The following is a 16,032-nucleotide window of genomic DNA, read 5'->3' as shown; positions in this document are numbered from 1 at the left end:
TGGATGGAAGCAAGGGAAATAAAAGCAGTCTGGACACACCAAAGTATAGAGCTCTGTGAAGTGTGCCCTGGCAGATAGGCTGAAGCTAAGAAGTACTAGGAATGAAACAGAACAGATATCTAAGAACTTGATGGTGCTTGAAGTCGATGGAACACAGGATGAGAATGTTGAAAGACAGACTGCCAAGAAGGGAAAACGGCTCCAATCTGGGACTAAGGTAACTGAGGTTTCTCAGCTTGCATTGGATGTCTGGGGTTTTAGGACTGAAAATCCTATGTCATAGGCTACCACTCAGTGTTAGGCCTACCAGAACCTGGCACATGGAGCGTAAAACAAAGCATGGGGGATAATGGTTTTGGTCAGTTAGCAAAACCCAGACTTCTCCTAACTTCTAGGTGATTTCACTTTCTTCACCTTTTGTGAGGCAAAAGTTCAATGCAATAAAGTGAACAGAAAAGTAATATGCTGGCTTCTAGAATCCTCTCCCACAAGGTGTATGACCTTGAGCAAACCAGTTATGTGCTCACTTGCTCTCTCCTTTTCTCTCTCTCTCTCTCTCTCTCTCTCTCTCTCTCTCTCTCTCTCCCTTTCTTTTCTGAGCCTTGGTGGACATACACACACACACACACACACACACACACACACACAAACACATACACATACACATACATATATATATATATATATATATATATATATATATATATATATACACACACACACACACACACACACATATACTGTAGTAATAGACTATGTGGAGCCAAATAAAAACATGGAAAACACGGAGGCAGTATAAGTAGAGATTGTGCCAAAGAGTTAAGTGGCTCTCCTCCTTGGAATCCAACTCCAAGGGTATGTGATCTCCCCCCACCAGGCTGTCACACCAGTTTGGAGAGTTTAACCCTCAGTAAAGTGTCTTCACACTCATTTGAAAAATACAGTCCCACACTAAAACTGTCTAGAATAAAATATATTTCCCCCAGCAAACACTGGTGGATTTATCACAACTGCGCTATTCATCTGTTAAAAAGTAGAATGGCATTTATTACCAATTGCTCACTTTATGGGAGAAAAGAAACAGGAAGCCTAATAAGCTTGGTTAATTTTTTCTCTTTTATTGCTCTAGTAACTGCACTAAATATTCTGTCTGCTTTTCTTATGTAGTTTGGAGACTGCTCTGAACTTGGGGGTGTTAAAAAATTGCAGCAAACTCATGTATTCCTGCCTCGGAAAGAGAAGCCAGTGGGGACAGAGGTCCTGAGAACCATCCTGAGGATCTGTGTTGCTAAGGACACAAAGAATGACTGCATGGTTTACAAAATAAAGGAGGCTACCTTGTAAAATATCCACCAGTGGTAGGCAGCTTCTCTGGAATAATCTTGCTGAGATGATTTTGAAAGACCCTACTTAAGACTTGGATAAGCAGACCTAAAGGGAGGTGCTGTGCACTTAGACCCAGGTCTGAACCCTAACGCACATTAATTGTATAAATGGAGTGAATATCTAGTGACAGGCAGAAGGCCTATTTCAGCTCTGGTCTCCATAATCCACCAGCATTTGTAGCCATCCTGGATGTCCTGCTAATATCCTTCATCTGTTACGTAAGGGCTTGGAAGTAGCAAGCAGGGTGAACAGCACACTGCTTACTTTCTTCACAAAGCACCATGCTGCTCAAGAATGTTGAAGGTTTGGTGTTTAAATGCCAACTCTATGCCCCAGCCAGCGGGGTCTTCAACGGGGACCTGAAGGGAGGGCCGGCGAATGAGAGGGACAAGAGACACAAAGAATGAGAGCAAGACAGGATGTCTGATCAAGCTCCAAAATTTTATTTTCCTCTTAAGGCATATATAGGCGGGGGCAAGATGGGGGGTGTAAGCAGGGAGAGGACTTCAATCATGGGTTGTTCAGCCAACAGGGAATGTTGCTATGGGGATTAACTATTCTTGCCTAACTGCCTAACTGCAGCGCGGTCACCTGATATCTGAAAAGAGGTTCTGGTATCTGTGAGAAGAGGTTCTGGTGCTATGGAGACTTAAGCAAGGCCTAGATCTAGAAAAAGAGGAGAGAAGCCCAAATATGGCAGCATGTGTGTCAAAGGTCACTTAGGCTTATGGCTCCCGTCAGCTCTACATTTAGAAGATCTTCAACAATAATGCTGTCCAAAGAACTTCTTAAGATAGTAGAAGAGTTCTAAGACTCACTGTCCAGAAGGTCCACTGGACATGTGTGTTCACTGAGCACTTAAAATTTCCAATTTTATATCATTTTGATTGCCTCAGATAAATTTGAATTGCTGGTTACTATGGTATTGATAGCTGGGATCTAACCTATGTGAGCTACAGCCACTTCATCTGCAAGAAAGTGCAGTAACATGCATCACTGAAACATAGTCTGAATTAAGCTATTGGGAATATCATGGGTTCTACTGCATAGAAAGCCTTGCAGCACATGTCTGTGCCTCTAATTCTCAGTTAGCAGAACCGGGGTCTGTAGGACAACAAAATGGGGCTACTCACAGATCGTTCAGTGAGCTCTAGAATCAGTGTTCTGGGGCTTGATGTTAACTGGAGGTGTCAGGCAGAATAAGGGTCCTCATCAGCATTTGTCATGAGGCCATGGGAAAGCAATCTGTCTTTTAGAATTTTTTTTTCCATTGGTGGCCAAAAATGTTCTGCATGAATAAACCTATTAACTGCTTCATGTGAGTGAATATTTACAGGAGGTTAGAAAATTCTGAGTTTAGCTAAGGAAAATGCCCCTCTATGGAGTTTTGTGGATGATTCATGCCCTGCAATTTCATTGAGAGGATTTATAGGTAATAGTTACTAACTACACAAATGTATTACTGGACAAGTACTCACTAACCAGAGGTTCTATTCAGGAGTGGCACAGAACTTCTAAGAATCAAAAAAGAGTTCTTTTAATACAGAACTATATAAAAACAAAACCAAAGTACTTACTTCAACAGTGTCAGCCACAGGCATTATTTTATAAAGCCTAGGATTCTCAGCCTCAGACCATAGTGATCAGCCCAATTCCATCCCCCTTTAGTGTTTGAAATTCCACTCACACTTTAATTTTGGCTTGAATTACTCCAGTAAGGCAATCTACTCACATCCTATGGCAGTTTATATTTCATCTCATGTAGAATCTGATATACTGTCAGAAAGAACGCCATACAAGTCTAGGGAAAGGGTCATGGTGCCTGAGAAGCATTCTGCCATGTTTGACTTTGTGAGGTGTAAAATAATACAACTGCAAGTTATTGGGAAGACTAACCTAGACAGAAATCCAGTGTTGTATGTTCCCTTGTATTCCCTTCTGCTGGCTCAGCTTTCCTAGCTCTGGGGGAAAGCTGATGAGCCTTGACCTCATGCAGAGCCTAGCCCTGCAGTGGTGACAGCAGTCAGTAAAGCTAGTCTTAACTTTCTGCATCCATGAATGTTTTTAAACCACTATTATACTCTCAATTCCCTTTCCCCAGAGTCGTAAGCATGTGGACATATGCCAGGACACTTCCCCAGACTCAGCATTTTCTTCTTTGGTATCTTTCATCTGTTGAGTTTCGGGTGCTCATAGCCTTTATATTCAGTAGCAATGGCTTGATGCTCCCACAACTGTCTGACTCCGTAAAGAACAATGCAAATAACATCTACAATCCACCCACTCCTGCCCCACTTTCCACAATAGTGTTGATGCTCAACAGAGGTAGTATTACTACAATTAACCCAGTGTTGAGTTTTAAGGATGACCATGAGTCAGACCCTGTGTTAAAAAACTTGGCACACATAATTATCTTCACAGCATCACTGTGAAGTAGCTATTGCTCTTACTTGTGTACATTTGAGAAATTAGAAAACTGAGCCAGGCAAGTTAAGTAATTGTCTCAAGAATCTAAGACTCAGCTGTAGGGGAAACCTACCACAGTTTTCCATTACACAGTAACGATTGTTGAATTCAATCTTAAGCCATAAAGGGCCCTCATCCAAAGGCAAAGAGGATGGTAAAAGAAGCAGTTCCTGTCAGGGCAACATGACTCTGACCTGGAGTAGAGAAAGAGAAGAATATAGAGATAGAAGAAAGTACTTGGGTGGAGGTAGGAGCCATAGGATTCAGTGCTTGTTTGTATGTGTGATGATGAAACTTCCTACTAATTGACATAATATTGGAAAGGATAACAATGTCAATGGCTATTAGAGATTATGATAAAATCTCAAAAAGTGCATAAAATGTTGGAAAATCAAGCCATCGTACAAAAAAATTATCTTAAAATGTGAATATGTATCTTTAAAAGAAGGAAATATATCAGTTTCATATGAATAAATTTAACTTTTGGCATCATAAGAAGTGGACCATGTAAAAAGATTCATCCAAGAGACCTGATTTCCAAGCTCCAAAATCTGCCCTATAAAAATGCTCATATTCACAGTAAAATTGCAAGGTAACCTAGTTGTTCTTTTCTGGTCCATAAACATCATTTTGTGGTAAGAGGGTCTGTCTTCTGCTGACTTCTACTTCAGCCTCCCACATTGAAAGTAAATGTCTCAAGGACACACAGCACAGATGAGTTCCAAATTTCTTAGACGACCAAAAGTGGATAGTGTCTGCTGAGCACCTATGAAAACACAGGTATTGTTCAAGCAGTTTCCATTAATTAGCTAATTTACTCTTTGCCTGACCCATAAAATGGGTGCTATTTGAACTCTACTTTGAAGATGTCAAAACAGAGATCAAAGAACATTCCCAGTAATAGACAGTCAAGCAAAGATTAAAATGCCAGCAGCCTGATGCCAAATTCTATAATTTAAATAGTGTATTCCAACAAGTCTTGATTGAGTCCCTTGATGTGACATTTTATTAGTGAGAGTCTTTAACAAGTACTCTAAAGTAAAGTAGCAATGCATCATAGAAAATTATACCTCTCGCTAACCAGTTGTATGCTCAAATTATATGGGAAGATTGGTAGTAAAAAAGCAACAGTGACCTCTCTAAGGTCATTCAGTCATGACATAGTTTGCTTCAATCCTTGGTCTCATTTTGCTGATCCTTCAAAGTTGTGATGAAGCACATGAAAATCTCAGCTCTACAAGTACATGATGTATTTATTATTGTTAATATCATTCCTATCCCAGCAGGCAAAATGTTTTTCACACAATAGGTGGCTGACAGACATGTTCTGGATATAAAAAGTGGACCTAGAAATATAATTTAACACTCAAGGTCTTTGGGTAAGAGAGGCATTTTTGGAAATATATGTGAAAGGTATTTTTGCAGGGCCAACATTCCATTAGTACTTCAAATCATTAATCATATTTTGTGCTCAAAGTCAACTCAATGCCTTTGTCTGTAAACTTTTAATAGATTGAAAACAGGTGACCTGCTTCCTGGACTCCCCTTCAGTAGCAAGGCACTTGGGAAAAAGCAACAGCAAATTTGTTCCTCTGACCCAGACTAATGAAGACCTCGACTGCCTGTGAACTTCACCATGGAATCAAGTAGCTGTTTTAAAAGTGCACAAGGCTCAGCCTAAGGAAGTCATCCAGGGAAACAAGACTAGCATTTCAGCAGGAAATGAGGAGTGGGGTTCTTTGGGGACTGTGCACACAGTGACTAGATGGAGAACTGAAGGAAATGGAGATCAAATCCACTTTTCACAATTCCAGAATTGCAGAGCAGGAAACAAGGATTTCATCCCCGTTCTGATAACTCCATTACTAGAGGAAGAATAGTCATTAGATTTCCCACCTGCTTGGATGGAGAAGCTGACTGTCACCCAGTTGGACTAAGTGTCTTAAGATTTCAGAAGCATTTATCATTTCAGACACTTATTAGCTTAAGGAATGTAACAAATGTGTCAAGTTTCTTTCCATTCTGGCTTCATTCTGATGAATGAAGATCAGATATAGAATCATTCATAGATCTGTCTAGCAGTGTAGTAAAGAGAATGTTCTCTGGATACAGACTTTAATGGTTCAGATTCTCAAAGATTAGCAGAAGACTAATGATGTTGAAGATGAACAAGATATTTAGTCTCTCTAGGCCTTCATTCTCCGTGAAATTAAGTAATTAGGCTGTGGAAATGACTCAGCATGCAAAAGTGAGAACAAGCATGAGAACCTGAGGTCAAACCCCAGACCCCTACAGAAAGCCAAGCATGGTCATGCATGCCTATAACCTAGCACCATGGAAGAAGAGGGAAGAGACATGGGCGTTGCTGGGACTTGCTGGTAACCAGTCTAGCTCCAGGATCAATGGAGCTGGCTCAAAAGAATACAGTGGTGAGTAATAAAGCAATATCTTCTTCCAGCTTCCATACACACACACACACACACACACACACACACACACACACACACACACGGGGAAGAGTGTTAAACAAAATGAAGTGTGTGTGGAAAGGACATATGGAAACCGAATATCTTGCAATCCAACTTAAAAATAGAATTAGAGGCTATAGAGCAAATGTGATATGAAAGAAGAAGGGTAATATTTGGGGTTAAAGGCTGAAGTAAGGATGGGAATGAGAGGATGCAGAGAGGATGAGGTAGGGTTGTGTTGTTCTCACCCTTTGTCAGAGAAACTTCTTTTGTCAATGGGCATTGTTTAATACAGAGGCTTGTAATCAGTCAGAGTGCTGAGAATACATGATTGTGAATGCTCATCTCTAAATGGAAATCTATATCAACACCCTACCCACCACGTTTCCTGAAATGTCACAGAAGAGGGGGTAGAAAGAATTTAAGAGATGGAGGATGGAAAAGAATACTGTGAAATACTATCTTCAGAACATGGCATGGGTATTGCCATAACCATGGCAAACTGTGTACGACCTGCATGAGATCAGGCCAGTCAAAATTTCAACATGACTGAGGGACGAGCACACAAAGCTTTACCCCTAGCTAAGGAGCTATTGGAAACCAATGGCTTCTGGGAAATGGACAGTCATTTTTACTTGAAGATGTAGCCACTGGTAAGTTGCCAATACTCCAGTGGATGACCGCTAACTCATGAATATGTAGGCAACACCAATGGACACCATGGGATTTTTTTTTAAAGGAGGAGGGCATGACACTGAAAGAAAGGTATATTGGGAAGGAAAGGAGGAGTGGGAGAAAAAATGGGAGAGTAGGTATAATAGTATAATGTGTGTGTGTGTGTATGTGTGTGTGTGCGCACGCGCATGTGTGAAATTCTCAAGAAATACTTCAATTAAAATAAAAGTAAAAGTGAAACAGCATTAACAAACTGAAGAACATTAGTACCTGCTTCATAGGGATGCTGCAAAGATTAAATGATTTAGTGTGTATAAAGCCTTATACATAGTGTGCAGACACTTATTCCAGACAAGTAGGAAGCAGTCTGAGATCCTTCATCTCCCTGTAGATTGAGAACTAATTGGGGGAAAATGTAAGTATACCCAGAGACCATGCAAGCAGCTATGATGGTGCAAAATCAGATGCTGAAAGCCTGTTGCTAAAGTGATGTACCAGCCTCGACACTTCTCCCCTCGACTCTCTAAGACTGGGAAAACTCTTATCAACGTATTCTGTAGACACTGGAAAAGGACAACTCCATTCAGATTGTCTGCTGTAGGTAGCTGTTTGGATATAATAATCTGTTCTTAATCTTGTGTGTAAATGAATACTGAGGTTAGTCAGTGAGTGCATACTAATCTAAAATAAATGAATACATTTGAATTAATCAGATCTTCAGTCTATGTAAATTGATGATTTATAATGATATTAGCACAAATTGCAATGATAAATCATTTCAGAATTAGATCCAGCATTCTTAAGGCTGCAAGGACTCTGGAGATTTTAACATAACTTGGAGACAATTTTAAAATGCAGATTGGTCACTGGGCTATGAGGGTGAAGGCAGAGGACAGGAAGACCTCTGGATGAGGTTTAAGCACATTCTATTGAAGGATAATGGTAGCAGGACCTGCAAGATCCTATAAATAAGAAAACAGGAAGATGAAGCCAAGGAAACAAGCACATTCTACATTTCAGGGCTCATTTTCTGGTTTGAAACAGAAGACTTCCAGACTTCAACTAACTGCAACAAGCAGACTCGAACTAAGCTGGAGTAGTAAGGAGGAAAGGGTGTTACTGGCTCTTCCAGTTGTGAGTGACCTTGGGAAAAATAATTTTTGCTGAAAAAATGGGCTTGATTATTTTAACTTTGAAGGATTAGGATAAGCGTGAGAATTAAATGAAAATACGTAGTTTCTATAACTTATGGGACACTTGCACTTGTTATTATTAGAATAAATCATTGTCATTGATGCTATCTTGATTTCGCAGAGGTGAAAGTCATGAAATGGGTTTAAGAAGGAAGAAGAGAGAAGGTAGAAATGAGCAACATGTCAGTGAGAAAGAAAATATGTGCCTAGAGACTCAAGAAGCGGGAGGAAGAGAACAACTATGGGGAGGGCAGTCTTTGGCAACCAAGTCTCAGCTCCTCTCTCCATTCTCAAAGGAAGACATTGTGGACTTTGCACAGCATCTCCTCAACTTGCTATAGACAACCATGACTTTTGTTTTCTTACATAAGATTAGAGAAGTGCATGTTCAGAGAGCTACCTGAAGGTAAGAAATTCACAACAGGTCTCACCTGAGAGCAAGCATTGTGTAGAAATATGATTACTGCCTGTGGCTACCTTAAAGCTAAGGTTAAAAAAAAATCTTCCTGGTATTTAAGACTATGATACTTATCTGTAACTTTAGAAATAAAAGTGTTAATCCCCCTGAGATTGAATTCGTAATGTTTAACTATTTTTACGATGACATCATTTGGAGACTTAAGAAGCAAATCAGGTAGGAGAGACTGGGTATATATGGTTTGGTAATTAAAGTATTTGCTGGCCATGCAGGAATGGAGTTTGGATCCCTGATAACAATAGAAATGCCTAGTAGGTGTGATGAGTTACCTGTAATTTAACCTGGGGAGATGAAGACAGCAAACTAGATAGAGAGACTAACCACATCAACTAACTTGGGGGCCAAATGTGTAAGGTGGAAGAGCAACTGAAGAATATTCCCAATGTTAAGCATAGGCCTAGACATTCACACACACACACACACACACACACACACACACACACACACACACACACACGCACACATGCACACACGCATCCACATACACAAAACAGGTACATATTCATACATACATGCATACATGCATACCTATACGCAACAAAAGAAAAATAAATGCTAAAGATGTTGTGAAACATCATTCCATATTTATCATGGCTGGAACAGAAGAGTGAATAGAAGGTAAGTGATAACAAGATAGCATCACAACCTGTCAGTGTAGAACCCAGAGGGAAATATTTGTGCACATATTGCAAAAGGAAATACTAAAGCTATCATCCTAAGGGTTGGGAGTAAAGCTCAGTACATAATTATGATTTTAGTGTTTGTAGTCTCCATTTATATGTTCAGGTCCTAGCCCTTAACTGGTATTTTGAAATTGGGCTTTTAGAAGGGCATTTGGTTTAGATGAAGTCATGAGGATAGTGTCATGATGGAATTAATTCCCTTATAGTAAGAGGAAGTTATAAGTGCTCTTTAAAGAAGACTTCACCAGTGAGCATCTACCATGTGAAAACACAATGGAAAGACAGATGTCTATGAGAGAAAACATGTAAGAAAGAGACAGAGGACCCCCTCATCAGGAACCAAACAGCTACTGTTCTTGGACTTTTCTGGCTTCACCCTGCAGGAAGTAAATATCTGAAGAGGTCACTAGAGAAGGAAATATCAGGATATAAGTGATATGAAGAGAAATGGGGACCTTTAATTGGGGAGGTGGGTGGGAGGTCAATACAGAATGAAAAGGAAAAGTAACACTAAGGATGTTTGAAAAAGCCATAAGGAATCATATTACATGTTATTACCTACAATTACATATGATACATATATAAGTGTATGTATATGCGTATATGTATATGTATATATATATATATATATATATATATATATATATAGTTTAAATGAAATTATGCCACTTGAGTTTGCAATGATCCCATAAGAGCTACTAACTATTTAACAAAAACCCCAATACCAGGTCATGAATTTTGGAGGAGAACCTACTATTTCCACTTTATTAAACCAGCATAATTCCTAACTGAATTCTAAATAGTTATCCTTATATCCACAGATAAGCATAGATCTCATCCTTCATTTTAAAAATGTCTCTTTACAACATATAGAGACCATTACAGAAAACCATAATTGGTCAAAATTCCGAACATCTGATTGGTTCACAGCTTATATATCTACAACACAAGCCCTATACCTAAGATTTGAGAAAGACTGTGGAAGGGAGAGGGGCATTCTAAGAGTCAGAGGACCATGAATTCTACTGTGAGATTATGTGTCCCAGAAATGACAGGGGAGTTTCACTTATGATACTTCAACAATATGGCTGCCTAATTAAGACTTGAACAAGTACAACACAATACACATGTCAACAGGGAAGGGGAGAATATCATGGGGCCCCACACCTAAACCAAGAACTACAAGCAACTAAGGAATGCTGAGAGTGGGGGAAATAGTCTTTTACAAGGATAAGATCTCTACCTGGTTATCCAATATAAGTGGGCAGGCCTAAAATCAGATGCATACAAGTAACACTAAATGAATTGAATAAGTTGTATTATATATTTATGCATATGTATATAAATGTGTCGTGTGTGTGTATGTGTGTAACAATAGCAATTAATGAAAAAGAGGTAATGGCTTTGAGAGAGAAAAGGAGAAAAATCTGGAAGGGGTTGGAAGGATGAAATAAGGGGAGAAGTTACATAATTATATTTTAATTTCAACATAAAAAAGTAAATATCTGTTCTTTAAGATACACCATCAGCATTTTGTCATAGCAGTCTGAATACACACTCATGACTATCATTTTCAAGAGTTGGGTAAGAAATTCAAGGTCATAGAACCTCACCTTTAAATTACAATCCTTCTCCCAAGTATGTTAAGTGTGCATACTCCTCTTTCTCTCTCTCTCTCTCTCTCTCTCTCTCTCTCTCTCTCTCTCACACACACACACACACACACACACACACAAATATACAAGCAAATTTTAGTGCAAGTTATAAAATAACAAATACCAACAAAAGGTTTATTCATTTTTTCCCTAAAAGTCAATACTTTCCAAATGCCTTCAATTTATAATAAGCCAAAATAAAATGCTCTCTTCTAGTCAAAGAAATAAACTTCTGTCCCTGCTGGAAAATTGACAGTGACCTATGTCCCTATTGTTCTGAATAGTTACCTATGCAGAATGGTTTAGTTTTAAAGGAAGGGAATTAACATTGGAAGTGGGGTGAACAAGATATCTAGTCCTTTTAAAGCTTATTTGTCATAAAGATATATAAATAGTATTATGCAGTTAAAATACTACAGGAATTCTTGGGCTTTGTTTCAAATCAGCCAACTATCACTAAATAAATGATTTTCAATGGGGCCAAAACACAATTGAAAGGTCAGTCAAATTTTCAAAGTAGATTTGTTCGGAGATGCCTTCCCTAGGTAAAACTCTCCAGCACAGTCTAAGAAGCAAGTATAAATGCTTGTTTCATCACAATTTGAAGCAGAGGTTAAAATTATAAAGAAATCTGCATGTCCATCAATAGGGGACTAGATAGGCAAAGAGGGTTTTTTTGTTGTTGATGTTGTTCTATTTTTAATGAGGTAACTATAAATATTTGATGTTCAAAAAGCATTTCTGAGTAAAAGAAAAACTCAAAATTCTGATAAATGTAAAAATATATTGCTTTTCATGTCAAAAGAAAAGCAAACACAAGATAACACTGTGTTGGCCATAAATTCTTAAGTGATGCATAAACACATTTTAAAAGAGTGGGAAGCAGTATGTACCTATGCAGAGTGTTTTTTTTTTTTAAAGGAAGGGAACTAAAACTGAGAGTGGGTGAACAAGACATTTAGCCCTTTTAAAACTTAATTTTTTCAGAAATAGTATTGTGCAATTAAAATACTAATCCTCAAACTTCATGAGTTAAAGCCACAGTGGTCAACAAACTGCATTCCAAGCAGACAGCAACCAAATCCAGGCACCCCTGGGCCACCTGCAATTCTCAGCCGGCTACAAATCTAGGAAATTATCGCAGTACCCTCCCTTAAGTTTCCTATAACTTAGAAAAGTGTTACCCTGTACTGTGGGGCAACATCTGTGAGAGTCCTGAACACAATTTCCCTGCCTTGTGCCTATGGAATCAGGATATCCTCCTGGCATAATAGATATGTGTTCCACCCGCCACCAAGTCACATCAATATGTCCACCAAATCTCAATGTCCCAAGTTTAATGGGGATTAGTTTCATATGTATGATTGAATGGCATATAGTCAGACTCAATCCCCAGCCCTCTTCCTTCCCAAGAAGTGGAATGGCCAAGTAGTTACCACATGGTGCAAAGTCCCATGTTACAACTGGGATCCTGATTTTTTTTTGACCCACTCCTGTTAACCAGTCACATGGCTGAGTCTAGTGTTTAAGGCACTGAAATGCTTTATGGTTAAAGGTGTTAATGCACACAAGAAGAAGAAATAGGGGTACTTTAAGATCTACTGTAGCACCCAAAAGATTTTGAGAGCATATAATGTTCTGTGGTCTTTGCTAATAGTTCCCACATTGTATAAAGTGGTTTAGAGGGTGTTGAAGATCAGGAAGTTCAAAAGTCAAACAATTAATAGTGAGTTGTTAGAATCTGAGTCTGTATCTAAAACTGGCTGAATACAAACCCTGCACTATTCGACGCAAAGTTAAATAGACTTTGTCAGTCACCCACACTTTCCTAAGTCTAGAAAGTTAAACAAGCATATGACATCCAATTAATGTCATCTAACTCTCCTTTGCTCAAAGTGTACACTCTACAAAACATTCGTTGTTGCTAGTTCACAAGTCCTGATTTTGAATTCCAATTACATGTGGTTAAAAAGAAAGTGTCACCACTTCCTTCTTCCTTCATTTTCTCATCTGTAAAAGAGTAAAACTATGGTGCACGCCTTTAATCCCAGCACTCGGGAGGCAGAGCCAGGCGGATCTCTGTGAGTTCGAGGCCAGCCTGGGCTACCAAGTGAGTTCCAGGAAAAGGCGCAAAGCTACACAGAGAAACCCTGTCTCGAAAAACCAAAAAAAAAAAAAAAAAAAAAAAAAAAAAAAAAAAAGAGTAAAAAGACTAAAATATCTACCTTGAAAAGTATAGAGACTCAATGAGAAAATAATTAATGATTATTTTTAACAAAGCCAACCAACATTTATACAGGGCTTATGTGGGTGCCCTTCTGCTTCTGGCCTCCACTGGCTCTGTGTTTCTTATTTAATAAGACGGTTACATCTACAGGCTTATGATATGCCAGGCAATATTTAAACCATTTCTCATAGATTATCTCATTTAATCCTCAAGAGACCTCCAGGGACAATACTGTTACTCTTCTATAGTTTGAAGACATGAAGATGGATATGTAGATAACCAACTTTCCTCAGTTCCAAGACCTAGAAATAGCATAAATGGGATCCTAATTGAGCAACTTGCTTCTTGGTATAAACTTTGAAACAATTGTGACAGCTCCCAGAAGGCACACAGGAGTGATGTCCTCACTGGCGTCCTGCTCCTGGGCTTGTTAACTCCCAGTCAGTGAAAAGACAAGTGAATGACACAAAGCCGGATGAGGACTCAAGGATGCTCCTCTGCCAAGCAGAGCTGACACACCAGGCCATGGCGCTCCCACTCAGGCCACCCTCTCACTGTGGATTAAAACCAACAACTCTCAAGAGATCCACTTGAGAGGCCCTAACCTGGAACTTCAGGCTGGGAGCTAAGAAGGCACTTAACACTTAAAGTCATGCCATTCAAGCATCTGTTACCTCTGCAAACACAGATCTAAATGGTTCTAAACAAACAAAATAAAGCTGGAGATGAAGGAGCGGTCCTTAGCCTTTCAACCTGAGGCATTGAATATGAGGCTTGATTCCTTCTCTCTCTCTCTCTCTCTCTCTCTCTCTCTCTCTCTCTCTCTCTCTCTCTCTCTCTCTCTCTGTCTCTCTCTCTCTCCTTCCTCTCTCCTCTCTCTCTTCTCTCTTCTCTCTCTCTCCCTCCCTCCCTCCCTCCCTCCCTTCCTCAATCCTTCCCTTTCCATGTTGCAAAGAAAAAAGTAAGTAACTGAAATACAAGGCTGCCTTACTTTGAGCTACTATAACTTAATACACTTGCACAGATCAATATTGCATTCAGAGTTGATCTGCTGGGGCCTCTTAAGTGGTAGTTAGGATTAAGTTGTGTAAGAGTGTAACACAGAAAAGTGAGTTAAAAATCGCTTAGAAAACACAGTACTGTGTTCACCACAGCATTTTCTTTGTGCACCCAAAAGTCTATTTTTCAGGCTACATTGAAATTAGGTTAAAGGCACAGAACTGAGTTCCCACCAATACAATGTAGACAAAAGGTGATATAAAATATGTTTATCCCTCTGCCAGTAATCTGTGCTGTAATTGCACAGAATTCTGTTAGAGGAATCTCTGTGCAACATTATTTATGATAGTAAAAGACTAAACATCCAACAAGGACCAAATGATTGTGCTATAGTCAAGAAGTGCTATTCTATGTAGTCTTCAAAGTCAATAAAAAGCCCCAGTTATTTTGAGTAGTTTATGTCACATTAATCCTTCTGTTAAGTACAACTTAGAGTCAGACAAAATATTTTCTAAAGATAAGATTTTTATAATTCTTGGCATTCATCTAAGAAGTTAGATAAGGAAGTAGAAAACGTGTGTCTACACAAAACCCTTCACATCAGTGTTTATAGCAACTTCATAGAATAAATGTCAAAACTTAGAAATAACCAAGATGTCCCTCAGTAACTGAATGGACAAACAAAATATGGTATAGCTATACAGTGGGGTATTCTATTTAGTGCTAAGGAATAAAATGCTCTATCATGCTATGAAAACAACAGAAAAAAATTAAATTCATGTCACTAAGTAAAAGAAGCCCATCTAAAAGGGCTAGCTCCTCCATGATGACAACCACATAATGTTCTGTAAAAATCAAAACTGGAGAGACAACAGGAAAATATATGTGGCTGCCAGGGTTAAACAGAGGAGAGATGAGAGATCACAGACAGTGGATATGCGTCCTTAAATACACTTGTCAAGCCCTATGGGATGTGCACACTGAGAGCAAACCCTGATGTGAGTACAGGCTCTAGGTACGACTGTGCATCAGTAAGTCATCAGTGCTTACAACCATTCCTCTACAGCAAGCTCATTTGTAGTGGGAAGGGCTGTGCATATGTGGGGTCAGCAATATATGAGAAACCTCTCTATATTTTTTCTGTAAACCTTCAAGTGCCCTTTGTGTGGGGTTGAGGGTGAGGGGGTTGTGTGTCATATTTTAAAATACAAGAAGTGTGGTTTAGGAGTGGCACTTGTTGAAAACATCAAGAAATAGGAATGCAGGTAGGAAAAACAAAGGGATCACGAATCCCAGAAACGGGAAAAATATTGCAGTTAATCCATTTCCAAGACAACTGTTTTCCTTTGGGATCTTGCCAATATGCAAGGGGGGAAAAAAACCACAGGGGACAAAGAGAAGGTGGCAACGTGGAACTTGCAAAGTGTCACTGGGCTGGAAGGAGAAATGAGAATTAATAATGATTACAACAGTTAAGACTGGAAAGGTCTTGGTCACAGAAGAAAATTACGCTCATGACTTGCTCCCAAAATTGCTTCCTGACTTCAAGACTATGCAGTCATGCAGGTCCAGAGAGAAAAATCAAGCAAAAGCAGCTGCTGGAAGGCTAAAAAGCTAAGCAGAGATTTAGGCAGTCTTTAGCTGATAGGGAATTAAAGCTTGAGTCCAGAGCCCACCATAGAAAAGAAGAAAAGTACTGGTAGAAAGCTCAGAATTTTTTTTTTATTGTTTGGGAGATTTATAATTCATACAATGAATCTTTGTCAAATCCATCCTCTTTAACTCCTTTAATTCCTCCCTTT

The sequence above is a fragment of the Peromyscus californicus genome, unplaced genomic scaffold, assembly GCF_007827085.1.
Source record: "Peromyscus californicus insignis strain IS unplaced genomic scaffold, ASM782708v3 Scaffold_13__1_contigs__length_99412109, whole genome shotgun sequence".
Classification (NCBI taxonomy): domain Eukaryota; kingdom Metazoa; phylum Chordata; class Mammalia; order Rodentia; family Cricetidae; genus Peromyscus; species Peromyscus californicus.
This window is presented reverse-complemented; position numbering follows the sequence as displayed.